Below are 27,627 nucleotides of genomic sequence, written 5' to 3' on the forward strand. Positions count from 1 at the left end.
TGCCTGCTGGGACAACACTAAGTAGATTTTCGATGTCACGAGGACACGAATGGTCAAAGGGTAGCAGCAAGTGGGCTGCTTTTTATGGGTGCAGTAATGAGAAGTATGGCAGCTGTGAGTTTTAATTAGGAAAGGACACAATAGGATTTCCATTTTTTTACATATCTAATCATTCCTCCTTACTTTGTGTGTCATCATCATTTGTGCATTGCAGATTCTGTCTGACACTAAAAATTTATTTTTACCTGAACCAAATCTGCAGTAGATAGAGTTCTTATATTGGCCGTCATGCCAGTTTACTGGTCTATGGGGCTTTAACGTCCCAGAGAGACTGAGGCTATGACAAACGCCATAGTGACGAGCTTCGTAAAATTCAACCACCTGTAGTTTTTTAATGTGCACTGAAATCGCACAGTACACGGGCCTCTAGAATTTCGCCTCCATCGAACTTTGACCGCCGCGGCCGGTATCGAATCCGCGTCTTTCGGGCAAGCAGCCGAGCGCCATAACCAGTGCGCCACTGTGCCCGTCGCCAGTTTACTAGTGGTCTCCAGTGGGCAAGAACAGGACTGCAGACTTTTCTGCAGTTTTGGTGGTGTGGGCTGCTTACAGAAAAGTGGTATTTTGCATTTCGATTCTTAACTTGTATTCTAGGACACTACGTTATTTATTGTCCCGTTGGATATCACATCATCTGGTGCCTACTCATGAATACCATTAAGATTCTTCATCACTCTTAGTCTCGCCACTGCTCGGGCCCAGCTAAGCACCGCGCACCTGCTTCCGAAACAGGCCGCTCAGGATGAAGCTGAAAATGGTGCTACAGTGAGAAGATGAAGGGCTTCAGTACATTTGTAGGTAGCCTAGCAGTCGAACGCGCTAAAAAGTGATAGCACCGTGCAGGATGAGCTCAGCTTCAACCTGCAGTTTCTCACTCTGTCTTCTGTGTGTGTGTCTGCATCTATCTGCCAATCTGGTCAGTGCTGTTATGAAAGCCTCCACCGGTTTGCTGGGCTTTCTTCCTCGTACTGCATTTTGCCCTTCCATAGATCACATTCACATGACATGTGGTATAAAATGGGCTTAGAACTTAGCCTTGACAATATTGTAAACATTCGGACCTTCCTGTGCCCATCAAGTGAGGAAAAAACATCTTCAGCCTTTCTGGCGACTCAATGGTTATGCCACTAAGCTGCTGACCCGGGTATGCGGGTTCGAGCCGGACCTTGTTGGACACATATTGATGGATGTAAAATGCGAACGCGTATGAACTGTGCGATGTCTGCATATTAAGGAATCCTAGTTGACAGAAATTAATCCACGGCCCTTCCTCATTTTATTCTATTTATTTACAACATACTATAGCCTCAGAGTGGAGGCTTTTGCAGGACAGGGATAAATTGTATACACACTTGAAAAACAGTCAGGTTACTGCACAAATGAAAGAACAATAAACAATAATATTAAAAATGAACTCTTCCTTGCAAAATAACTTGCAAAAAGAAAAAGGGCAATGCAACTAAATGCGATTAATCAAGCGTGCAAAAAACAAAATAAAAACAAACAATTCCAGAACAGGGCACTTATTCCCATTCTAGATTTGACAATAGCCTGAGTTTTTTTTGACGTCAGGCCCCAGAAGTCATTTGTAGTGAGCGTATAGGGGGGGGGGGGGCTGTAGGCTCCAGGGGAAAAGGTTCTCAGTGTTAGCACAGCTGAGGATAACAGCACAGGTCACCTGAAAAGGTGGATGCACTGGTCTTGATACACATTGGACTGCTTCACTCTGCGCAGCTGGAATCATTGAAGGTGTAGCGGGGCGGCATCGCCAGCGGCGCTGATGAAGCTGGGAATGCGACCTGGCTCGCACAGAACAGAACACAACGGCAATCGGCCTCGCCAGCAACGTCGACAGCCCGCTCCACCGGTTCACCAGCCGCCGCTAACGGTACCACACGGTACGTGATCCACAGTAAATGTGGATCACCTTCCATATCTGGTGACTCGTCCGGACGACAGCTTCGACGCACGCAACGCCTCCCCCACCGGCTCTCCCGCCCGTCCTGTTCCTTTTCTTGGCCTTGCCGCTGCATGCCCGTTGTTCGCGCCCGGTTTTCGGCAGCTTCCTTTCGCTGCAAAGTACGCGCCTGCCATCATATCCGGTGAGCTGCTCTAGCTGTATCAGCGCTCTTTGCTTCCTCGGATGCTTGGCCTGCCTTCGTTTTATGCCAGGGACCTCGTTTTGTGGCTGGTGCTGCTGGACTCGCACTTTCACATAAACCACGTGTCCAGCGAGCTCCTGCGCTATCAGCATGCCAGCCGCGAACTTGTGCCCAGTCTCCTGGCAAAGTTGCGGTTGCCGCCTCCTGGCGAAGATATTTACGCCAACTTCAAGACCGACCTGACGGCGAGTTTTGGCTTGGAGCTCCCGCCGGCTTTCTGCGCTACTGTTCAGGGCTCAGAAGCAGTGCCGCCGCTCAACTTGCGACGATTGGCCGAATCCCCCCTCATTGCTGCTTCGGTTTTCTCTCTGCCAGCTACTACATCGGAGCCGTTCCCCACCCCGGTCTCTCCCAGTTTGCTCCACCGGCTCTTATGGACGACCATCCACCTGCGAGCTCCCGTCCAACATTGCCTCGTGCCCAGCCCTGCTTGCCAACCGTGGCGCCTGCCCTTGGACCATCACCAGAAGAGTTCTCTCTCGACCCGGGCCCCAACTCGCTTCTAGTCGCCTGTTCGCCTGCTACCTCATGTTCAACCACAGTGAGCCCATCTGTCTTTCCTGTCGTGAGGCACGCATGCACGCCACACCAGAGCCTTGTTGCGCATAGCACGCCACCCGAACCGCCTGCCACGAATTCCTGCCCACTTGACGCCTTCACCAGTGACTGTGCCTCCGCAACAGACGAGAAAGACACTGAAGGTGGTGTGATGCTTTCGACACATTACAGCGTGCCCCATCCACCCCCGCCAATGGACTCAGCACCACTGCTTCCTTCACATTCCGACCTCTACGTCACGGATTTGTGCCCTCTGTACCCGGAAAGCGGTCCCAATGCCACAGTGGGCTCACTTTTGCAGACAGCCGGTTCACCCCGTCGACCGTTGGTCCACTTCCCTAAATGACACCCTGAGCCCCACGCAGCAGATCTCCAGCCAAGTGTCGTGCGCCGTCGTTTCGCTTTCGCCAGCAGCCAAGGCATCGTCTTCATTTCTACAGCTGTGGCTTCCGCACGCCATACCTTCGTGCGCACCGACAGGGCCAGCGAACATCGCATCCCTCCTGTAAATCGCCACGTCGCTGCATTTTCTGTATGTACATTTCCCGGTCAACTTCAACCCAACTGGCGGCCCCACCAGTATACCTTATGAGTGAAACACGACTAGCTCGCCTCCAATTCCTCGATTTTTTCTGCCTGTTCATTCCGTCGTCATTCTCATCTTTGGCTCCCCTCGCCCTTTGCGAAGCAGCCACGCTCGTCAGCCAGAGCTCGTTTCTCCTGCCGGCGATCATCACGAACTCTGACACGATCTTCACTGGCATGAAGAAACTTGCAGATGGCGTATTTATTTTTTCTTTCATCGCACATCACACTAGGGGAGCAGCACCTGTAGCGACCCTGACCATTCCAGCAGCGCTGATGAAGATGAAGCTGGAGCGCGATCTGGCTCGCGCAGAACAGAACACATTCGGCAACCGGCCTGGCCAGCAACGTCGATAGCCCGCTCCGCAGGCTCACCAGCCGCGGCTGCTGGGACCTCCAATAAATAAGGATCACCTTTCACAAAGGCATACCGTACATGAGAGGGGGTAGTTGGCACACAGGCATAGGAGTGCGAGACCAGCAAGATGACAGTGATATAGTCTATGTAGTGTCCAAACACAGGGCAGGGTGAATGTTGCCAAGATATTAAATGGTCGAGTGCTTTCTCTGAGGGCCAGACTGGAGGACTCTGCCGCGATGTGCTCAGAGATGTTGCTCACGATTATGATGCCGTTGTAAGGCAGGCAGTGAGAGTGGGTCAAGTGGCGTTTTTAAAAATCGGGAATGTCTGGTAGTAATGACGTCTTGCTTTTCAGTCCTGTTGTAGTGGCTTGTCATGTGGTGTAGAGTTGAAGGCTCACTGCTCAGAAAGCTTTCCTTGTAGGAGGAGCCCTCGAAACTTTCGACAACTTTCAGCAAGAGGTGTCAACATAGCCTGCGGAGAAAAACACCAAATTATATGTTTGAGTACACAACAGCGGTATTAGACGAAGTATCTATCCAAGTTTGTGCAATGAGCATCAAGTTGCTGATAATTCAGCATGTGTGTTTCCACTGAATGATAAACTAGTAAGTATTTTGGTATTACTGCAAGTCTAATGGCCAACATGGAAAGGCAATATTTTCAGAAAATGATTTCATTACCACAATATTACAGATGTTTGATGTCTACATTGTGTTATGAACGGGATGCACACCAGCTGAAGATCAAAGCGAATATTCAATGCACAAGGATGATCACGCGGTAGCAGCAATTTCGACAGGTCATTTGGCCCCACGAGGACACCACGAAAAAAGATGTGCTGGGAGCCTGCCTGCGAATCTTTCCCACGCTCTTAAGGAAGGGGGAGATGACCTTCTCTTTGTCTGTTTTCTGACGGAAGTCAGACCAGAAGGGAAGAAAGAAACAGTGCCTTCCCAAAATTAGCCGTGACTGACAAGTGCCTGTGTTAGGATGGACGTACAGCTTCGGGCGAAGTAGCAGCGGACCTTCAAATCCTCCTCGCCCATTCCCACGGGGCTCCGCGTGTTATGTGTGTTGACTCTTCTGATCTCTGCCTCGTGTTCAATTGGATACCGCCTGGTGAAAGGGGCTAAGCCTCAGTGTATTTAACGAGCATCCTGACTAGGAACGAAGGCTCTGGGCCTTGGCGATAAGGCTCATCCAGCTTCTTGATGCTTTTAACTCTTAATTCTTGATTGTTTATTCTTTCTTTCGTAAAATATGTAAATAAGATTAAAGCCAGTAAACCTGTTTGTGTTTTTGTCGTTCCCAAATGTCAGCTTCCATCCTTCCTCATCCCTTCTCCGGCCCAACGACGCCACCTTTCATCACAACTGCCTGCCATTCTACCCGGCCTATTACAACTGGTGGCTGCGGTGAAATGCTGCTACCCGAGTTATAACAATTGTTTGCTTACTGTATGTTGTCACCTCTTTTACCGGACAGACAGTGAAGTGCCCCTTTCTCGCCTTGGAAGTTTTCACCTTCCACCGATGTTCACCATCAGCTGTCTCCGCTTGCACTTTCGTAGAGTTCTCGTTGTAGTGCATCACAGCCAGCTGAGTCCTGAAGAGCAATGTTCATCTAACCTGCTTGCATGCCACAGGTCAAAGTGCGCATGGGCCTTGCTTGCATCCCTTCCTCCGAGAAGGCATTTGCTTTGGAGCGAACTGTATAAGCAGTCCGTGGAACAACTCTAACGAAAACGGTTGCACCTCAGGAGACAGCTGACGGATGTCGCGCAGCAACAAAGTGGAGCTCACAATTTTCTGTAGCTCTTGGAAGGCCTTTGAGTCTGGATTAAAAGGTATTTTGTCAAGGGCTGCTTTAAGCCCATTACCGGAGACTAAACATCAACAGTGACTAAGTAATAAAGCAACAGCATTCGGCATTAGCACTTACTTCGCTTCATCCACTGGCGTTTTTCAAGAGGGCCATGTATGAATTTTTGGTAGGGGCCTTCATGGCCGTTGTGCTTGTTGCATACATGGTTCAGCAAGCTCTTCCACATGCTGAATACGAGGTCCCCATCTCCGCGGCCTATAGCAGCCACCCAGTAGAGGTGGTCAATAATGCTCACAATCTAACCCTCAAGAATTGTGTGTATGCGGCTGCATACCTGTAGCTTTTTCTTGAGGCCTAGAACAAAGCTAAAATTACCCTGCTTGCAAAGCATACAATGGACCTCTCGCACTAACAATACGGCGCCTTAATTACCTTTAGCAACATGCCATGCATCAAATCAATGCTTGATGCCCGGCTTCTCCACCCGGCAGAAACGCGACACCGGGATGTCTGTCTGAAAATGGACAACAATAACAAGCAAGGCACTGTAATTACTGAGAAAAATATTTGTCTGCAGAAGCAGCACAACATCAGGACTTATGCATATCCCGGTCAGAGTGCCATTTTGAAACCCCCTTAACTGATGGTCTATCAACTCAAATGCTTATTGGACGCTGCAGCATGGGCAGCTGTAATGGCCATTGAATGAACAGAGCAGCGGAGAGCTGTGGTCAGATTTGAAAGGCCTTTGAGCAGGGGCGGGAAATCACAATCAACCTCAACTGAATGATTTCGTAGTAGTAAAAGCGGTGAAATTTTACTGCAGTTAAAAAATACAGCTTATTTTGCAGAGAAAAAACATGGGCACCCACAATACACTGCAGCTAACATAAGCTTATTGTTTCCAGGCATATAAAAACATCCAAATTGGTTTGCTCAAAATTGCATAAATACTACTACAGCTCGCTGAAAGCAAATCATTTCTGGAGAAATTATTGCTGTTTTTAAGTTTCAGCCTTTTCTAGGTGAAAAATTTCCAGGCTTGTTGTTTGCAAACGAACAAATATTGGTGGCGGCAGTGGTGCCACTGCAGTTTTCTGGGGAAAAATGAAACTTTCCAGCAGTGCTAGAGCTTGTCGTGTGGCAGTGGCACAATTTTTACAGCTCAGTGGCTATTGACAATCTTTGTGGCAGGCTCTGGGCGAGAATTGATCGACTTCCTGCAGGGCCTCCAGTGCATAATCCCACAAGCGATCGACTGTGCAGCTGCAATATTCCACACCCAGCATGGCTTGCTGGTTTCTGCGCAGCTTCTTCACTGCCATGTGTCCATCGCGTCTGAACTCACTGGCCAGTTGGAAGTGCCCTTGTGACAGGGGTATTAGCAAAACATGACACACCGCCTTTTCATGCGCTAGCAATGTACAGAACCCTGGAGTGTTACCTGTGTTCAGAGAGCATACCGTGACACCTGCATTCTGAAGTTTCCAGGCACTTACTGACCCCTTCATTTTCAATCGCCACACTGTTTGGCACTGCAAGTGACTGTGAAAGAAGCAAAAAGTTACAACATGCTGATTCATTGACCCGCTTCTTTCATTCCTTACAATTATCAGCTCAGCTGTGTCCAATACGTCCAACTAACCCTGTCTAGCACCAGCTGCGGCTTGCGAATTTCTCTATGTTACCTGCTTCTTTAACTCTGTTTCACCCTGATGTGTTTGTCTACTCTTGGAATCCTGTTCGTTATGGTAAGGGATTATCAGTTATATCTGTTCTCTACCATTTCCTCCCTTTCATCTCGGCTTCATCTGAGGAATATTAGTTGGGTCCGGTTTTACTTGAGGGGTCTTTCAAGTGTCCTATACTTTTATAACTTCCATGGTGGCTTCCTTCCTGTGCGCCTGGTGAGCAGTTGCTACTTGAGCAAGACAGATCTATTTTCTACTTCTGATACCTCACTACTCACTTTAAACTGTCTTTCCCGTGAATTCAGTTTTTTCTCTTCATCGCTTTAAGTCGTACCTTTGCCCTTGACATGTTCATGTCCACTGTTGCGCACTGCAGTACCTCCCCTGAATTACTTACAGAACACGGTCATTAGCAAATCAAAGGTTGCCAGGGTGCGCTTCATTAGCTTTTATAACAAGTTTTCATTTCTCATGTAAACATGCAGTGAGCAGTGCAATAATTTTGTCTGCGTTTATGTTTCTGATTAGTATTTCAATATTTCTTGTAAAGGAGCATGACTACTGTGCAGTCTGTAGGCCTCTTCTGAAACATTTACATGTACCTCTTTTACTTCCTGGTTATGCATAGCTTGCATGACTGCTGACATTTTAATTAAGTGGAATGCGTTTTTATAATGTAGCCCCAATTCTTTTTTGCGGTGGCAGTACAATTTAAATCAAGGGCCTTTTACAAACAAGAAAGGTGATCAATTTGTGTGTCAGCATTGTGACGTGACTGCATTGCTCTTTGCTCGCAGGTAAAGAAAACTCGCCTCTTTAACCGCAACTTGTTCCGTGCAGACAATTTTGCCGACTTTCGTGGCGAGCAGGCTGTACGTCAGGTATTTGGCTCTGTAGCCTGGTGAGTCACAGCGACCGCCATCAGCCTGTACAAGTTGTACGCTTTGCAGTTCTTCTGCCAGCGTTGCCTGCTGCTCCTGAAAAAGCTGCAAGCAAGACAACACGTACCTTTCATTTCGTTCCTCAATCAATAAGCACCTTACTTGTTTGACATACATAATTCCCATAATTAGTACATGATATAGACTCTATATTTTAGGGTTTAACAGTCATGCCCTGGTTTGTTGTCTGATTTGTTGCGGTTCCATGAAAAATCACAAGACATGCATTTTTCACAGAATTTGTTAGTCGCCACATTCTCTTTTTAGTGCAATTGTTTTGACAGTAGATCAGCGGGAATGGCAGTATGATAAAAACATCAGATGTATCTTATTAACGCCATAGTCTTTAATTGTTCATACTTACATCCGCCCATTACATTTTCGGTCACGTGACCTTGTGATGTCACGGCTGGCCAACCATATCCGAGAGCACCCAAAAATGCAGATGCCATGCTACTAAAAAGGCGATTCTTAAGATTCCCATGCCACAATAGAGGGAAGTGAAGCCAGCAATAGTTTTAAGACATGTAGCCGCCGCTGATGCGGCAGCACTGGACATCACTTCCTTGCTGCCGCGACCCAGTTTTTAAAGCTGCCCAGTCTGGCACCTGTTTGCCCTTTCTTCTTCTACTCTGCTCAAATTTTTAGTGCCTTCTCTTTCGCAGCGACCCACACTACATTCTTTCTTCATCCAGAGCCACCTTTTCTGCACTTGCGCATAGTCCTTTGACCCAAGGCTAGCAAAAAGCTGCTCTCAAGATTCATGACGAAGGTTAATTTAGCTACCATGAAAAACTTGAAAACAATTCACATTGTAGTATGTATTCTGCAGCATTATTTGATACCTCCCGCAGAAAATCACAATTGTTTGGTCTCAGTTAGCAGAATTTATTATTTTCTACTGCAGAAAGTTAGGGTCAGGGCTATGGCTGGGTCATGGGTCATGGCTTGGGCATGGCTATTTGTGGTAAATAATCCTTGAAAAGGCAGTTGTAAGGAGCGCTAAAAACCATTTTTTTTCTAAATTCAGTGCCAAATTGTGAGTCATTCAATTCTGCAATGAAAATATGTTTTTGCATTGATGCAACAACGAAAGCAGGACGTTTCAAATCTCAACACATTGTACAGCGTCAGAATCTAACAGCCACAAGCCAAGTTTCATAGTGCCAGCTCCAAAGCTTATTTTGATTTGAAAAATGGTCTGCCATGCTAATTTTAAAAGCTAAATGGAACCTGTCCATTTGAAGAATCACTTGCAGCTATGCACAGTCATGCATCCTTTGAACTTTACGATACTACTTGCATCAAATTCCTTAAAAAAAACCAATGAACTAGGCCTGCATCATTACTGACTGATTTATTACATTGTATGTTTTCTTTCTCTGATGAAACTGGTGCTTGTGCCGGGCTATCAATTTGCACAGAGCTTTGTACAGCATGCAGCCGTTACCTTCTTTATAACGGCTAGCAAGTAGACCCGCTGATAATTGTAGAATGTTCTCTCGCAGATGGTCTGCACATTGATGGACATCAAGCAACGCAGTGATGCAGCCACCGGGCATCTGGAGAACAGTATTGCCGCAGCCAGTAGAAGATTGCCAGCTGTTTATCACCTGCATGTCGCTGGCTCTCCCAGGTATAACTATGGCCTAGTGCACACACAGCCTGCGCGGTGAGCAGTGTGGCCTCCACAGTGAGGTGGCTGCGGGAGGGATGGCAGCAGGTGCGGCAGGTGCCCACTAGCTCTCGCAGGCACCTAAAATACAATGAACTTTCGTTCACCTTCAACAGGTGAATCTGCATGTGAGCTGGAAATGAATAGCATTCCACTGCATCCCAGTTGTCATGCACTCATCACACATTTTTTTTCCTTGCAATACAAAAGGTAAGACCTTTCACTGAGCTGCCCTTGTCCGAGGTTTTCACAAATGAACTCCTGCAATGCAAAATGAATGTTGTCAAAGTAAACACTCCTGGTGGCTTCCACGTTTCATGGGCCCGTTTGGCGCTAACGCTGAGTTTATTAAGACTTCAACACCTATTGAAATAATTGACATGCCACCCCAGCTTCACACACTGCATATACCTTATTTCATAGTGCACTTCAGCACTTGCACACATAAATTAGCTATGAGTAAAAAGAAAAGCACAGTTCATGTATCACTTTGAACGGATAACACACATGCAGTATGATGGATGGAGTGAAAAACGGGAAAGAAAAGGCACCATAGTTGAGGGCCCTGTATTATTGCAGTGAAATGGAGCTCTTAAATATTATCTCGCATCTTTCTGCATGTAGATGCCTTCTGTATTTTGCGTGCATCAAAATTAGCTCACTAAGGGCAATATTTAATCACAAATTCTCAGGCTGAGCTACCGAAAAGTGACCATAAGGTTGCTGTGACGGGAGCAGCTGATGGTGTAGGTGTTACAATATTAATCATACACTCCACATACCCGACGACACTTGGATCAAATGATGGCATGTATGTGGTATCGAGCGCTGCAGCTTGCTATTCACCTCCATCGCAATAAAAACTGTCCACTGTCTCCGACACCACACTCGCTGTCTCTTGTTTCTGTGGCGTTGACGCACTCTGCGCTCTGAAGCTGGGTGGTATGGGCGACAGCGGGGCAGGTAGCATTGCAGGTGGCTCGATCTGTGTCCTGGCCGCAACAAGAGGTTTGATGCTGCAGTTTACTTGTGTAGCTGCAGCAATTTTCTGCACTTATTACCTGAATAGTGCCCTTATTACCTGACTAGTAGTGGTTTCCAGCATTTTCCGGCTGGAAGCCCCTACCATGTTGCGGAGTGCACCCTACTTACAAGAAGACCGTCGCAACGTTGTGCTGGGCACATCAGGCCACTGCTCTGTGGTCTGTGCTTCCAACGTGTTCATTATTGTGGAGCACGTGAACTTACGAAGTGGCTCCTAAAAAAAAGCAGATGCATTTATCTGAAAGTTGTGAACTTATGGCATGCTCACTAGAGTGGGTGTGTATAGTAGTACTCCTACGATTTTCTGATGCATGCTGATGCTCTTGCAGAGCAAAGGAAGGCCTCGCTTTAGCGTAAATTCTTAACAGCCAAAAACAGCGCTGTGAGTTGCACAGCTAACTTTTGTGATCATCATCTGCTCGGTATATGCCGTTGTCGGCCATGTGTAGGAAGCAAAGGACCACAATCGCGAGCAAAGAGTCAGAATGGTGTGTCTTGGGGGCATCGTATCAGTGGGACTACCCTGATTTTTTCTTATGTCATGAAACGAATGTCCACAGCCCAGCAGCATAGAAAAGTTTACATTGGTTCTGTGAAAGGCACGTGTTATAGCATAATAATGCTATTAAGTGTAGCTGTTGCATAGTAACTGATAACAGTTCCTAGCTTATGAAAGAACTAAGACAAGTGTCTAGCGGCAGCCAACTTGGGCTACAACTTACTGAAGTTCTTAGCTGGCTGGTAGTGTTTCAGTGGCTTCACTGTTTTCTACCACAGCCTGTGTTAGACCTTGACGTTGAAGCCAAATTTGTGGTTTTCCAACATCATAAGGAAGCACAATTTCTATTGTCTATGATGTGTATATTAAGAGGGTTCACCAGTGACAGTGTCCTTAGGAAATACATAGATAGTTTCAGAAGCTGTAGCGTGTCTAAAAATGGCTCGATTTTCATGAGGCCTCTGGAGCGTTTTCTTCTTTAATGAATGATGGAATTGTTGCAGACAGATATTATTTTCTTAGTTTCATTTTTTTACAAATCAGAGGTAAATATCAAGAAATATTGCACATTTAGTTATGTCACTCTTTCATGTCACCTCGTGAAAAAACTAAGCCAAATAACAGAATTCCGTCCGCAACATTTCCTTTCTTTTTCTTTCTTGATTGTCAAGCTGCAATTTTCATTCATATCGAGCATAGTATTTGCGTTTTACAGGCTCTGAGAGTTGTGCATTTTCTGTGGTGATTTCAAATTTGCGCTAAATTTAACTAGCGCGACGTGGCTCCTTCTAGCGTCAGAATATTTTGTCGCTACTACACTCTACCACCAACCTCTTGGTTGTCTGCGTTCGCGCGCGCAGGTTTTTTCTCAGAACTTGGACTGACCTGACCTCTTTTTTTCTTGCTGGGGCTGTATTCGGAAAGGATTTCTGCGTTTCTTTTTCGCTCGAGCTCTTGGTGTGGAAAGGAAGGGGAATGCAAGGCCACACCCAAAAGTTACCCCCTTCCCCTCCCGGCAGCCACACAATAAGGCATTGTTAGTGCCAGAGCAAAGGATGGGGGCTCCCTATTCAGGACAGTGTGGGAGAACAGCATTGTTCCTTGCCCAGCCCAAGGGCGTAGTGACCCAGGTGTCTATACAAGTCAAGAATGAAGCCGCAAATATTCCTCATAGGAGACCCTCGAGCCGATAGCGGCCGGCGCCTACATGAACCCACACACCTGGTTGTTCGAAAACCGGTACTGGTGCGCACATCGAGCCGGGAGTCGACGGTTCGGGTCGTCAGTCCCACCGCAAGGAGTAGGTGACTCAACTCGAGCATGAACCGATGTGCTTGTAAACTCTGTTGGGTCGAAAAGTAGGAATATTGAGAGTGAAGGGTATAAATTCGCGCTTGCTTTCCTCGTGCGCCGTCGCACCTCCGATATAGCGATGGCGTGTCTCAAACTTGGAGGCTGCTACTGCTTGCTCGACACTTGGTATCGCTACAGCTGCACCGGTCTCGAATTGCTAAAATCGAGTTCGTGTAAACACGCAGTGGTCGGGTTGGATTGGCCATGCTCAACCCGATCCCCGAATCGACCCGTGGCATCGGGTTCATGTGAACAGGGCTAATGGCTTGGACTGATTGTCCTGACGTAGCGATTAACCTCCTTTCACTGAGGAACTTGCGAATCACCTGCGATTTCACGCTATACTCGCGGACAACTATGTATGCCAGTGCAACAGCCCACACCAAGGGGAGAAAGGACCGTCTCCTTCCTTTTCCTGCTCAGCCCCTGATGCACTGCAGCTTCATGAGAACCGGTCGAAGCCATCGTTTGGCTTTGGCTCCAAGCTAGTGAAACCAGAATGTGTCGAATTGGCTTCGAATCATCGGTTCTCTAAAGAATCTTTGGTCGAGCGTCGCTCTTTTTCCCCAAATCTCCTCACTCCCAGGCATATCTCTGCCAAAATGTTCGCGTTATTAGTGTAGGTCCTGTCCACTGTACGCGGGTAAGCAGTGTTGCACCTTATCTGCAGAAAGGAGCTCGCGGATTTCCGAGCCCCCAACTCCTGAATAGACATCTCTGCGGTGTACATAACGTGATGTCAAACGTTCATGGCCAGGCTGGCAAAATCATCCAGTTTTGCTCCTGAACCAGTTTTGCATGGGTCGAGAGTTCCCCAACCGTCTTTATTCTCCCAATTAGATACGCCTCGGTATGCGCCACACCAAGTCGCACCTCCTGCACTACGCTTTCGAAAGTCGCATATTTCAATCAGAAAAGGACTCGGAAGGGGCGCTATATAAATATATATGTAAAATATATAATACATAAAAGTATATAATATATGAAATATATAATAGAACATAAAAAAGCTGAGCTCATGAGACTTTTTTCTGAAACCATAGTAGGTGTGGAGTTTTCGCTTTCACACCCCTGACGTCATAACAATTTATGTGCGCTGCCGTTGTTGTGTTCAAAAAGAGCACACACGGATGGCGTGGCTGCAGTGGTCATCTTCTATTACAGTGCAATTTTCATTATTTTTAACAATAAACCACTACTACCAACTTTGTCCAGAACAGTTGGTAGTCGCTTGTGCAATGACGAAATTCGCTTTCAAAAGTCACCACGACTAGTAACAGGACAATCTCAGTGTTTTTGCAAACCACACATCTCATCCTTTTCCCCAAGTCTGATTTGTTCCGCGGTGAAATAATAAGCACTGAAGGAGACATGAAACGAAGTATTTCAGCAGTAATTTAGTTACTGAAGTGACTATCGCCCATAAATAAACTGAAAAATTCGGCGACGCCGATAGCAACAAACGTGCTCAGTGGTGATAAAAGAGGAACCTTAAAAATAAAACTCTAAAACAACTACGACAACCCAGAATAATGTGGAACTAGTTGCGCCTGGGTGCATTCCTTCCAGGTAACGCTGATCGCATGTCGCGCAACAAAGTTATATTACCGCGCGCCAACGGTTTTGAGCTCGAACAAACATGTAGTACAACAGTTTCGCGGCACTCCTTTTGTCAAAGAAGCATCGGCCGGATGCTTAAACAAAAAGTAAGTTCAACAGCAGCAAAGACATTACAAAGAAACACTGGCAGTGTAAACAATGAGAGCGCAAAAAGCTTTTCACAGAGGCCGCGTCGTCGAATCGGCGTCCACACTGGTAACGGATATCGGGCTTATATTGCGTGTCGCGAGGGAGGAATACGAGGAATACAGAATAGCCGGCCGAAGTGCGGAAGGAGAGGTGTTTCCGAGGTGTACCAAATGATGACTCACACTCATCTGCTCTGGCTAGGCTAAGCTAACACTGCTGCTAACTACAGGCTGTATACCCCACCCTATCATTGTAAATGTATTTTCGCAGAAAATATGCGAGGGAGCTTAGATAACCCAAACCGGAAAACGTACTTTTCCTTGTGGCAGCAGAATGGTGCGTTACTGGAAAAAGGTCCAATCCGTGACCACCACCCCATGAGACGGGTTATTCTTTTTTGCTTCCGTCTCCCTGCTTTGGCAGGACATACACATAAAGTTCTCGGCCCTACATTTTGTTCGCGGAAGACCTAATACTTGCGTGTCGCGGTCGAGGAGATGTCGCGGTAGTATTTACACACCTGGAGGGGTAATAGAAGTTCTCTCCCTTTTGTGGTACCTAAGTGCTGCCATCTATCGAAAGAAAAAGTTCAAATCTGAGTTGCCTCGTATCTGGTGAGCCCTCTTAAACAAGGCTGAGCTACCTCGTTTCTCGTATGTAGTAAACAAACTGCAGGACATGATAAAACACAATATCAAGAACACTGAAGGTGAACCAGCACTCAAATGCAAGAAGAAATGTTTCTTTCGATGCAGTGTTGTTAATTTTGTATATATTATGAAGAACATGCAAATTTACTTGTTTTTCAAGTCAGCAATTTGCTCTATATTGAACAGTGCTATATAAAGAAGCCTTCTCTGTTCACTGAAATCTTCTCTCAGCTTTCCTCATGAACCGCACTGCAACAATTTAAATTGGAAATACCAGCTCAGATACCATAACAATGCCAAACAAGGGCACTCCGCAGGGATCAGTCATCTCGCCCCTCTTATTCAATATTGCCATGACAGGATTGGCTCGTCGGCTGCAGGAATTACCCGATATAGGATTTACACTGTATGCAGACGATACAACTATCTGGACGACTAAGGGATCCCTTGCACAGAAGGAACAAGCCCTACAGGAAGCTGCATCGATTGTCTAAACATTTGCCTCTAGTAGTGGCCTTCGCTGTGCACCAGACGTAATCAGGGTGCACGGTCAAAATTACAAAAACTCTGGACCAGTAGATCTCTATGTAGAAGACCAACAGATTCGAGAGGTCTCGGTCATTAGAATTCTAGGGCTCTGTATTCAAAGTAACCTACGCGCAGGACATACCATAAAAACTCTCAAAACAACCACCCACCAAATTACACGTATGATTCGTCGTATAACACGCCACAAGAAAGGCATGCGCGAGGAAGACGCTCTTCGACTTGTACAGTCCTTGGTTATCTGCGGAATAGCAGACGGCCTTCCGTATCATCATCTCACAAAGGGAGAACTTAAGCAGGCCGACACTGTCATTCGCAGCGCGTACAAAACAGCCCTCGGCCTTCCTACAAGCACCTCGACCGAACGTCTAATCAAGCTTGGAGTCCACAACACCTTTGAGGAGATCAGAGATGCGGACTTAGCATCGCAGAGAGCCCGACTCCAACAGACCACCACCGGAAGAGCCATTCTTCAGCTCATTGGTACACCACGATATCTACAAGAGCTCTGGCGACACACTTCCCTACCTGCAAACATAAGAAGACAGATCTCGGTGGCTCCGCTCCCAAAACATATGCATCCAGAAATCCACAAAGGCAGACGGGAGACTAGGGTCACTCATCTACGCCGGCGTCTAGAGTCAGATCGCAAAGCAGTCTATGTAGACATGGCGGCGTACACTGAACCGAGCATCTTTGTTGCAGTCGCCCTTGACCACAATTTTCAACTACTGACGAGTGCTTCACTCCGGGCTGAGGATTGTGCCGCGGCAGAAGCCCCCGCCATCGCCATTGCCATAAGGCATTGTGATCTGGCGGACAAACAGCTCACATAATGACTGACTCGAAGCGAGCCTCTCAATATTACATTACAGGGAGAGTCCCAAAAATGACAGCGGCTCTACTCATACCGTCGGGCCTCTCACCTACACTTCAACGCCCCCATAACATTACTTGGACCCCGGGCCATCCAGGTCTTGAAGGCAACGAGGCGGCAAACGATCTAGCTCGTGAGCTAACAAACCGAGCGGATCGTTGCCCGTACCTCACCCCTCTACCATCAAACTATGGGGAGCGGCTGGAGATGCTTAGATTAGATCGTAGAATATCCCCCTCCCCGTATTAAACTCACCACAGGAGAAGCCACATTTTAGAGGCGAATACAAACGAATACCTTCCCTAACCTGTACTTGTACAGCTTCATTCACCTTTCCAAATACCGCCCCTTCGGTCCATGGTGCGGCGGCGGAAGCCTACGCTGTTTCACATTTCCTGGAATTGTCCTGCGCTGTTTTACTTTTCCTGGAATTGTTCCCAAAGACCACCTCAGCTAAAAACATTAAAGACATCATACAAGCAGTGGGAGGCAGCCCTGACCAACAATGGTCTGGAGGACCAGTGTCGCTTCATCAGACTGGTCCAAGCATTCGCCCAAGCCACCGGAGTCCTTAACTGAGGAGTCCGCCTACTTTACTCGTAGAACACATCAATGAAATAATAAATGTTTTATATATCTCTCTCTATTCATTGAATACTGAAAACAAAGTTACCAATTAGTGCCAGAAAGAGAAATCTATTTCATAAGAAAGTTTATTGGGTGAACTGATAATTAAAAAGTAAACGAACGTAAAAACAGTATGTTTTTACGTTCGTAAGAACAGTATGTAAAAGCAGTATGTTCGTAAAAACAGTAAACAGTGAAACAGTTCGTAGTATCTGCTTAATGTTTATGGCGCTTTTGAGTGGAGACCTGTCTTTATTGCCTTACCTCTCCCGACCTCCTTCAATGGCCAGCATGTCTTTGCACTCATGAAATTTTTGCGGACAGAAAGATTCTCTCATAACTGGCAGGCTATGCGCGCATTTTTCTTCGAAACAAAATGCATCGTGACGAAGCATTTGAAAGGCACTATTGAATTTTTTTGTGATGGAGGTTTCGACCGATATCGCTGGAACGTTAGCACTAGCACCGTTTCTAATATTCCGAATTCTTATACATTTGTTACCGAGCGATATTTCCGTGTCTATATTAGGAGACAGTAGTGCGTCCCCTTCTAACACGTGGGAAAGACGTTGGGTGGGTATAGTTCCCGATTCAACAGTGGCGCGGGCGGAGTGACACAAGCGCTACGAGCAGACGACAGTGTTTAAAACCGGAAATGCAGCACTAATTTTTGATGCTGCACACACAATAACGGCGTAAACATGCATATAAACGACTACTTTCCTTTCTAAGATTAGAAAAGTTTTCGAAGAACTAAAAATTTTAAGTATCTAGCGTTTTTATTATGGTAATTATGGGGTCTGTCGTTTTGTCACGTTGGCATGGTGAACCAATGGGAACCTCCTGCTACTGACGTCATCTGCAAGATGTGATGTTGTCTGACCGATTTCGCTCGAAATCCTGCCACCGCTGGTCGCCTAGAGGTTCGAAAGCGGGAGTTTTTTCAAAGGTATTGTAAATTATCCGCTCGCTTCTGAGGCCTCGTACGAGGCATGAACGCTCAGGTGTCTGTACTCTACTTAATCAAACCATTTTATAGCCAACCTCAGACCCCCCTTTCAGAGGCCCTTTAAGAGTGAAATTACAACAAATATCTACTCCTAACTTGTGAAAACAAAACGACAAACATAGAAGGAATAACATAAACATGTTTCGTCCTTGTCTTTCCAAGTATTCTTCAATTATGGGAACTACTGCCTCGTTCACCTAGCTTTCCTACCTACATTCGCCTGTGGCTGCTCGCCTCTCGCCACTGCTTCTCTCTAGAGGCACAAACATTGCTGGTTTCACAGCAGGAGGCCCACTTTCAAAATAATTATTTGCTAGATCCGTGAAAGCCTAGGTGCTTTGTTAATTATACAGGCAGGCTTCGTTCATTTGGGGTCTGGACGCGAAAGCTGTTGTCCTAATAGTGAATGTTTCCATGTTTCCTTTTTGTTTCTTCTTTCTATGTAATGGCTAGGACAAAAACTGTCGCCCACCCAATGCAAAGGAAAGAGCCACATAATCATAAGGTCTCTTGCATTTGGCTGCACTCTCTGCACTTGTCAACAAGTGCAGCACGAGTTCTAGGCTGCCTCGCACTCGCTGAAATGGAAGATTAGCTGCGGTGCAGCAATGTGGCGGTGCCGATGTGTAAATCGAAGAAGCTGAGAAGGTAAGGCACTAGTTTTTTAATGAAATGATGAGTGTTGTTTCTTGAAATTTTCATGGTTAATTAGGGTTTAACGTTCCAAAGTGACTCAGGCTATGAGGGATGCCAGAGTGAAGGGCTCTGGAAATTTCGACCACCTGCGGTTCTTTACCATGCACTGACATCACAGTACACGGGCCTCTAGAATTTTGTCTCCATCGAAGTTCGACCGCCGCGGCCAGCATCGAACCTGCCTTTTTGCGGTCACGGGTTTCATCCTGGCCGCGGCGGTCGAATTTCGATGCAGGCGAAATTCTAGGGGCCCGTGTACTGTGCGATGTCAGTGCACATTAAGGGAGGAAATAGAAGTAATTATGATGGCATATTTTCTTCTTTATAATGATGTGGAAGACACTACTATGCATGAATACCATGTGGGGTCCCCACAATCGCATTTTTCTGTAACGCTGTTTCGGTTTCAACAGCCGAATGAGAGCTGTAACGGCTGAGAGAGGTTTTAGGTCATATGAGGCATATAAAAACTGCGATATAAATGCTGCTTTATTGTTTTAATTTACTGCAATGCTAAAGACAGCCTTCCTCAAGAGCAGCAATGACAACAAGCGTGCAAGCACCAATTACATTGCAGTTTTTGACGCCTCATATGACCTACAACCTCTCTTCGATGTCACAGTCATCGTTCAGCTTTTAAAACTGAAACAGCACAAAAACAATTCAGTTAAAAATTATTTAGCAGCCGTAGGAGCACACCACGTAGTAATCCGTGAATAATAATGCCTTACGCCTCATTACAAAATAATTACCTGCGGCTCAACTACTGCTGAATCTAGTTAGAGAGCGAAAGCGGCAGCGTAATACCGAAGCGGTGGCCTTGTGGTAGAGCATCCGCCTCGCATTCTGGAGGTGCTGGGTTCGATCCCCAGTGCCGCCGGGTACCCACCGGTTTTTAATGGGTACAAGATTTCCCCCGGCCTGGTGCTCGGCTCTTCTGGGTGAGATGCTTGGGAAAAGGGTCTTGACCACAGATGCTCTGATGGATCAGCGATAAGTTCCGCCGACAACGTTAAATTGGCCTCGTGCAGTAGAAGCCCACTTGTGGTCCTTTTTTTGCTGCTGCTGCTTTGCTGGTCACTTGTTGACAGGAGCGCCCTACCACCTTTAGCTGGCTGCGAGGTCGTTTGAAACAGCTGCTTGGCCCGCGAGGGGCGCAGCGGGGTTTGCGGAGCTTCTCCCAAGCGAACACCCCTAAAGAAAGCCGGGCGCGAGGCCGGGGGGCGCTTGTACCCATTGTTACCGGTGGGTGTCCGGCGGTGGGTTTCGAACCAACCACCTCCCGCAGCCGAGACGGGCGCCCAACCAACTAAGCCACGGCTGCAGCTCGGGTAAGTAGACTTGGCTCGGGTAAGTATCGGGTAAGTAGACGTGGCTTGGCCTGTAACGTTGAGTGCGTTCCGCACACTGTATAAGCAACGCGCCTACCCTGGCAGGTGGTGGTTGAATTAATGGTTGATCGCGAGAGGTAGGTCACCCAATGAACGCTGCGGATAGTTGCTTAGCTCGCCTATGCCAGGATATAGGTAGCGAAAGCTAAGGCGTAGCATGGTTAGCCTTGGTTAATTTTGATTGAAAGTCCAGGTTAGTCTGGTTGTCTAGCTAAGTTGTTGTCGCATTAAAGACTACACAACTGTGGTTGTGGCCCATGCGACCTCTCCTTTTACAATCCTCCGACATGTTATCAGGCATGCGACGCAGCTGGCGACGCGAGCGGAGGGTGGCGCAACGACGAGGAACGCGGTGTGACGTCCTACCAAACGGCGGTGCTGAGCCGCGCGGTGTGACGTAATGCCAGATGACGCGGCGAGCGCGCAAAGTACAGTAACCGTCTTACATATCTCGGTGGACACCCGAACCGTGCCGTAAAGGAAGAAAAAAGAGGGAGCGAAAGAATTAAGAAAGAGAAAACTGAAAATTGAAAGTCTCATTTTGGAGAAATGCACGGCGCTGCGCAGCGCTCAGTGGCACATGTACAGTTGTGACTAGGGAGCGAGAGAGAGAAATGCGCCGTGTGTCGTCACTGCTCCTCGCACATGCGCAGCGCTGCTCTCCAGGAATCACGCGAAACTGCTCAACCTGCGGCCAGTAAAGCTTTCGCTTTAAAAGATTGGTTTTGTTTATGGGGGTTTAACGTCCCAAAGCGACTCAGGCTATGAGAGATACTGTAGTGAAGGGTTCCGGAAACTTCTACCGCCTGGGGTTTTTTAACGTGCACTGAAATCGTACAGTCCACGGGCCTCTAGAATTTCGCCTCCATTGAAATTCGACCCCCGCGGCCGGAATCGAACCATTGTCGTTCGGGTCAGCAGCCGAGCCATTTAACCACTGAGCCACCGCAGCGGCGTCATTACATTAAGCATAAACCACGCATCCAAAAGTTTGGTGTCTATGATCCCTTAAAGAACATCAGGTGGTCAAATTTTCCGAAGCCTTTTAAACTACGGCGTCCCTCATAGCCTGAGTCGCTTTGGGACGTTAAACCCCATAAACCATAACCTTTCAGCAAATAATTCTCATCATTTATTAAATAACATGTGTCATACCTTCCCCTGCTTCATCGACCTACACATGGAGGAGGTGAGTGACTAATGAGGCGTAATAATGAAAGCCTAAGCGGTAAGTCGAGTCGCATGACCAGCATTTCAGCGTTAATTCGTAAGTCGCCTGTGTGACGACAGCAAGGCTATCAGACAATCGGGTCTAATCTCGACCATTCCTTTTGGATGCAGCCAGTGCCAAGCTGCATTTGAACTGCCTCAACTGACGCTGCACGTTGCGGATACCACCGCGGAACTTTACAGAACTATTGCAGAGAGTGCAGCCAAATCAAAGAAACCTATCATGACCACAATCTTAAGAAAGTGGTAGTTTGGGCTTGTTGGTATAGCATATTAGAAAACATAGCGCAGCACAGCCGTTCAAAGAAGAGGAGCACAGAGGACGAGCGCCTATCCTGTGTGCTCCTTTTCTCGGTGCCATTGTGTTTGCTGTACTATGTCTTCTAATATCACCAGAACAACCTGTCACACACTGCAACAGTGCCTTGCGAGCTTTATGCACCTCACATGATTCCATACAGTCAAAGGACATCAAGCACATTGCCCACAATTGCACATTGCCCATATTGTTCAACTCTTTACACCATCAGCTGTAAAAAGGTCTTAAGATTAGAGGCCTTAAAAGGAAGCTCGCTTTTACACTTGCCTCATGCGATCCATGCTATTAGGCCACCTGGGTCCAAACACCTTCTCTACGTAAAACCGGTCTTCAGTGCAGCAGGCGGCACCGCACTCATTTTAAAATTCTCACAGAAGGTGGAGGGCTGACCTTGTGGCGCCTTAAAGCCATTGCTGCCCCAACCTTTTAAAGTCCCAACTTCTCAGCCTCTGCGCCAGTAAGCGAACCCCGGACTCGAAGCAGCATACGGGAGGGTCCGTACATACCAGAAAATTGCCTGTCAGTTTTTTTAGTGCTGTTTAAATAAATATGAATTTAAAACAAGATTATGTTTCGCTCTGCAGACACCAAAGCGTAATTGCTTATCTAGCCGCAATTTTTGCAACTGTTTTAGAAAGCGAATTGTAACAGCAGCACACAATTGTAAAGTGCAACTAAGTCAACACTCTACAGACTTTCCCAGCCACGGGGCAACCAAAATCGGACCGCGCATAAAAGTAATCGCACAATCGGCTTGTTCAACTCACGACCGGTTTTTTTAGTAATAAACTAGGTCGTGATTCAACAGGACTGCTGTCAACAGTTTCCCGCCATCTTTCGGGAGCACGCAAAAGCTGGTAATTATGCGTGTTTTACATCACCATGAGTTACGTTGGGCTGGGTTGACTAATGATATAAAAACAAGCTTAGCGCTTGCTCTTTTTCGTAGACCTGCACAGAGCTTTTGAGCAGAACTAACCACAAAATAGATGACTCTTTCGCTCCGGGCCTTTGGGTCCACTGCCGGGCAAGCGGGCTCCGTGCTAGTCCTGGGTTATCTGCTAACACAAAATATTCGGGCGCAAGGAAGTTGACAACGGAATGCCGAGTGTGTGATAACAGGCAATCACTCAGTATGTGCATACCAGAAGATAGAATAAAAAAATTACTCTCGTGCAACACGATCGCCCACTCTCTTCGACGACCGGCCGCAGTGCTACTGACAGCAGTGCTCTGGTCGGCTCAAACATCGCTCAAACAGCAAAAAAATGGCCAGATGTGACGTCTTTGCTTCGAATCAGATGCGGCGTCAAGGGTTGAAATAACGCTTGCGTTCCTTCGACCTGTTAGCAGCAGTCACTTCCATTTCCACATGGTCGTAATTACGGAAAGCCAAGCCAAATTGTTAGGTCGTAATAACGAAAGCGTTAATTTAACGCATGGATGATGAATTGGCTTGGCGTCACTTGTGATTTGTAGATTGCGGTCGTGCGGGTGTTTTGCATCACTTGCTTCTTTGATCGGCCTCTGGATGCTCTTGACGTGTCGGGTGGGCACGTTCGTTGTGAAAGGACGCTTGTATGCTTGCGTGGTTTGTGTGCTCGCACTTGTGTAGTGCCTGTGATTTGTTGCAATAAATGACCATATGGGAATACACTTTCATTTCGCGTAATTTACGGTTTGGTCGTGTGTGCATATGTGAATTCATCCGTTTCGAACTTTCATCCTGATTTGCGCAGATTATAGGCAAGTTAGTAGTGTGAATTCATTACAACATGTGTTGCAATGGTCAGAAATACGATCAAGCACGGTGGTTCTGCAGTCCCCGAGGCATTCGTCAGTCGAAGCGAGCAGCCGTCCCATACGTAAAGAGTCGTCCACCCTGAGCACGCGAGTGCGTGGATGCACTCTCTGGAGGGCCAGTGCGTCCGACACGGCCACTCATCGCAGCCGAGTGGCGCAGCCGAGTGGTGGAGGAGATGTTGCACCTGGGCGTGGCGCTTTGCTTCATCTGCCACTTCGCTTCGATGCGCGGCCGTATCGGACGCATTGGCCCTCCACACAGCGCAACCATGTGCTCGTGTTACGATAAGAGAACTTTGCTCGTGGCACGTCGACAGGACCTGATGGTATTCAGATTATAAGAATATAGAAGCTTGAACCAAAATCCAAGCAAACATTAAAAGAGGTGGTGAACAAAATGATAGTGGATGTCAAAGCCACCAATTAATGGCGATCAAGTAGACTGAACATGATATATATGAAAAAAGTGGACAAAGCTGACATAAGCAAATACCGTGCCAGAACAGTGACATCTGTGGTTTACATGGTTGTGATGCAGATTATAAAAGACAAATTGTAGGCTTGGGGGGAGAACGAGGGAGTGCTAGGGGAGCTCCAATGGGTTCCGGAAACAGAGGAGGTTGGAGGACAATCTGTTTTCATTGACGCAGTGTATAGAGATTGCTGAAAAGGAACACAGGCCCCTACGGCTAGCATTTTTGGATATCAGGGGAGCCTACGGCAACGTTATTCAAAAGGTTTTGTGGGACAGACTGGGCATATTGGATGTGGAAGATGGAGTAATTAAAATTTTTAAAGGTATATATGTCGGTAACAGAGTGCTTATAAAATCATAAAAAATGATCGGGGCCTATAGAGATACAGCGGGGGATTTGGCAAAGGACGTTCTCTGTCTCCTTTGCTGTTCATGTTGTACCTGCAAGGGTTGGAGACCAAGCTAGGGAGGAGTGGACTAGGCATCAAATCTTTTTTCAAGCAAGGAGAATGGATTAAACAGTCATTACCGGGACTAATGTATATGGACGATGTATTGCTAATGGCTGACAACAAGGAAGATTTGCAGAAGCTGATGGACATTTTTGGTGAAGAGGGTGATAGATTAGGCATCAAGTTTAGTAAAAAAAACTCTGCAGTCATGATATTTGATGGGAGCAGCGAGCATAGAATACAGCAGTTCCCACTTGAAGTGGTGGATGAGTACACGTATTTTTGGTAGTAGATAAATAATGGTGCTGAGTATCTGACAGAGCATGAAAAATATGTAATGAATAAAGCTAGTAGGAATGCAGCTGTCATGAAAAATAGGGCTGCGTGGAATTACAATAGGTAGGAAGTGGTAAGAGGGATCTGGAAAGCTGCGATGGTTCCTGGCCTGACTTTCGGCTATTCGGTCCTGTGCATGAGACCTGATTGATCAAGCAACGTTGGAAATAAACAACGCGGCGTAGAGAGGCTAGCTTTGCAAGCACATGGCAATACAACAAATCAAAGAATACAGGGTGATGTGGGATGGCCGTCGTTCAAGAGCAGAGAAGCTAGCAGTAAGATAGCATTTGAGGAGCGATTGAGAAATATGGCGGAAAGCGGTGGGCTAGGAAAGTTTTCAGATACCTGTAAATAATGAATGTTCAAACGAAATAGAGAAAGCCAACTAGAAAATTGACAAGCACACATCTGGACAGCAGTCAGGGGGCAAATCAGCAATTATCAATTAAGAAAAAGGTTAAAGAAACAGAGACCTCGGTGGAAAACCGTGATGCTAATGAAATCGGCACTGAAAACACCGGAGTTTTAAGCAGGATATTGCCAAAGAAAATATCTGTGAAAATTGTAGGGTAAGCTTTTAGTTGCTTGTTGCCAGGACGGGAGTTTTGCGGACTAAGACATATAGAGTCAGGTACCACGAGATAGAAATGCGGTGCATTGTGTACGGAGAGGAGAAGGAAACGTCTGAACACTTGATACTTCTTTGTAAAGGGCTTCACCCTGCAGTGGAATGATGCGGGGCTGACTCATTCAAAGCATTGGGGTTTACGGACAGTGAAGAAAAAGTAAATTTTAAGCGGGTAGAAGTAACTAAGCGAAGGTTTTCGGGCTGATGTTAAAATCAAAACAAGAGTAAAATTTCACAAGTCATGGCTAGGTGGCTTGAACCACCGCATGATTATAAGAGTTCAGCCTGATACCATCCATCCATTTACCCACCCACCCACACACCCACGCACCCCTCCATCCGTCCATCCATCCATCGATCCATCCATCCATCCATCCATCCATCCACCCATTCGTACTTATATTCATACTAAGGGTGGACGGCCCTGTACAATCTAGACATATGCGAAGGGCACGAGTCTTCGCAGGCACTAGGTGAATATTGCCCACGTGCTAACTATTAAATTACAAATGTTAAAAATTTTATGCCTCGTTGGCAGTTCCTGGAATCGTTTACAAGATACCCTGCGACCATTTTAACTCAGCCTACATCGAGAAGACAGGAAATCAACCAAGGCGGCTAAGAGCACTGCAATGAATTCGGCAGGAATCAAACAGCCTCAAGTGCTGTGGGAAACATGCGCAAACGGCGTGAAATGTCTTGCGATAATGCGGAAATCGCTGCCACTGAAAGAAATTCGTAAGCGTAGCTGAACCTGGAATCCTTAATAATACAGAACATACTGAGTACCCTCAGCAGAACAAAGGGAAGCCTTCACAAGGCCTATGCAAAGTCTTTGCGCCGATTAGTTAAGGCTACATAAGCTTCTTCTTTCATGATCGGTCCGTCATTGTGAACAAGAAACCAGTAAGGGTTCCAAAATGTAGATCAATGTGTTCAGCATGGTCAATGACAAACGTTTCATTTTACCTTTAACGCAAAATGGAAAGTCCACGACAAATCTTGCCCTATGCACCTAAGCTAACAGCAGTTGTACCCTGCTCCCCCAATATATTCCACAACTGACGTCAAAAAGCCGGTTCGGGAATCCAATTTGTACCACTTTTCTTAAGCTGTCCTGCCTGGATCCACGCACTTGTTGTGTTGGCAGAATGCACGGGTGGGAGAAAAAACATTCCAGATAATTTGTGCACTACAGTGGTGTCCTGAGGGGATACTTCTGTCAGTAGGTCATGCTGATGGCATTTCAATAGAGTATGCCCCATCCTTTCATGCACATTCACTTGCCTGTGAGACTGAACGTCTTTTAAGAGATTAGAATACTGGATATAATAGAGTAATAATTTGAGCAAGAAATAAATTGCCAGTAGAGCTTTGTAGGGGGCTAGTTGGTCGTGCATACTGAGACTGGGGAGTGCTAGATTCTAGACAAGAGAAACACCACACCGGAATACCACGAGACACGAGCGCTCAGTCTCAGTATGAAATAAATTGATTTGCTGCAGCTTATTTATCATATTTTTTCTCCCTGTTTTTGTGTCTTAACTGCTCAGACTGATATTATTTGATCAGATCTAAGCCAACTTTATCAATAAGTCACATTGCAAGAAATTCATATAAGCAGAAGTAATTCTGAAGGCACGTTTCACTTTGCCATAAGGTTAAGAAAGAGACGCAAAATTGGCAAATTCATTTTGGTTTGCATCAAGGAAAAGCTTCTGTCCATTTTAATAAATCTTACTACTGTGTCGATATGTATATATGGTACTCAACATGCGCATGGCCAGCCACAATTTTATGGTACTAACTTTGTGCTTCTGTTAAGGTTTGTTGAAGTGCCGTTAAAAGAGCTGGGATCACGTCTTGGGACTAGCTTAACAGGAACCAGTGGAACTTACAGAAGCACAATGCATCCTTCAACTTGGGCCATTTGAGTTTTCAGTTTAATGGTTATTTTAATGTTGGATAGTTGTAATGCAGCTCTTGCTCCCTTATTATTATGAGTGGTAGACACCTTCGACGGTGCCCTAAAATCTAAACTTGACAATTCAGTTATATGATAATGTTATACGTAAAGTGC

At 46.5% G+C, this 27,627-nt stretch overlaps 1 pseudogene; it reads right to left on the reverse strand.

The window, feature by feature from the left end:
• Positions 1-4,177: 4,177 nt before the first annotated feature.
• LOC144095585 (uncharacterized) overlaps positions 4,178-27,627 on the reverse strand; it is a 43,524-nt pseudogene continuing 20,074 nt past the window's right edge.

This window comes from Amblyomma americanum, chromosome 6 (genome assembly GCF_052857255.1).
Source record: "Amblyomma americanum isolate KBUSLIRL-KWMA chromosome 6, ASM5285725v1, whole genome shotgun sequence".
Taxonomy (NCBI): Eukaryota; Metazoa; Arthropoda; class Arachnida; order Ixodida; family Ixodidae; genus Amblyomma; species Amblyomma americanum.